The following is a 1095-nucleotide window of genomic DNA, read 5'->3' as shown; positions in this document are numbered from 1 at the left end:
CTGCAGTGGACTGGAGGAGAGTGTTGGCCTCCTGTTTCTCTTCTGTCACCTGGACCCACGGGAAGGAGCGGAGAAGCTCCTTCAGGTCCAGGAGGAGAAACTGGGCCTTCAGTGAGACCACGGTCTGGAGGGCTCGTGGCTCCAGCTGACAATGGGGGAGAGGGCAAATCCAACTTTATTTACAAAGCGCTTCTTTTAGAGAAAACGGCAACATCAAGTTTTTGACAAGGGAGACAAAACAACAAGAATAAGGAATGAGTTGGGACATGGACACAAGATGGAAGCTGATGTTTACCTGCAGGAGCAGCTGGGACAGCACAAGCTTCAGTGATACGCTGTGCATGATCGCCGGCAAAGGCGGGGTGTCTGTCAGGGGCTCAACCCATTCCACATCGTGCACGGTTGAACCTGGGCCAGAATTCAGAGACCCGGGGTCCATGTTCAACAAGGAACCAACTCCACAGACAACACCAACACAACCGTGACAATCAAATGTAAGGGTTTAGATCAGGTCTGCTGGAGGTCACCACAAACTAAACCATGGAGCAACATATAAATGCAGGCTATAGAGATGGACCCCAGCCTACAATTCTCCATCTCCTGTATTTAGCAACATACATTGTGTCTAAAGAGGGAGTGTTTTTTACCAACAACAATTTGAAAAAGTGTTGGTACAAAGCTTTGTTTTGGTCATTTCATCTTAGCCCTCACGTCCCAACAACTTTTCAACACAAAGTGACGCCCTTGCTGCTGTTGCCAACCCATTCACCTGAGTGACGGCACAGCTTCTCCCGCAGCTGTGGCCGTGAGAAGAAGGTCATCTCTGTTGAGTCCTCTTCCCTGGGTGAAGTCACACATGGGAAGGTGGTGCCCAGAGGGAAGGCCAGACGGAGAGACCTGTAAATGCTCGATGCTGCCTCAATGAAACCATGGGTGATGGAGGCCAGGAGAGCTGGGTCTTTCAGAGCCAGCAGGTCCTTCACACAAGAGAGAAAGAGGACATTATTTTAGTTTGGGTCATAAAAAATGCACAGTGAAAAACCTGCTTTACATCCTTATGTAGCAGTACTCACTACATTACTATCAGTCAACCAA

Source organism: Micromesistius poutassou (genome assembly GCF_964030765.1).
Source record: "Micromesistius poutassou genome assembly, chromosome: 20".
Taxonomy (NCBI): Eukaryota; Metazoa; Chordata; class Actinopteri; order Gadiformes; family Gadidae; genus Micromesistius; species Micromesistius poutassou.
The sequence above is the reverse complement of the archived record's forward strand: the minus strand, read 5'-3'. Positions refer to the sequence as shown.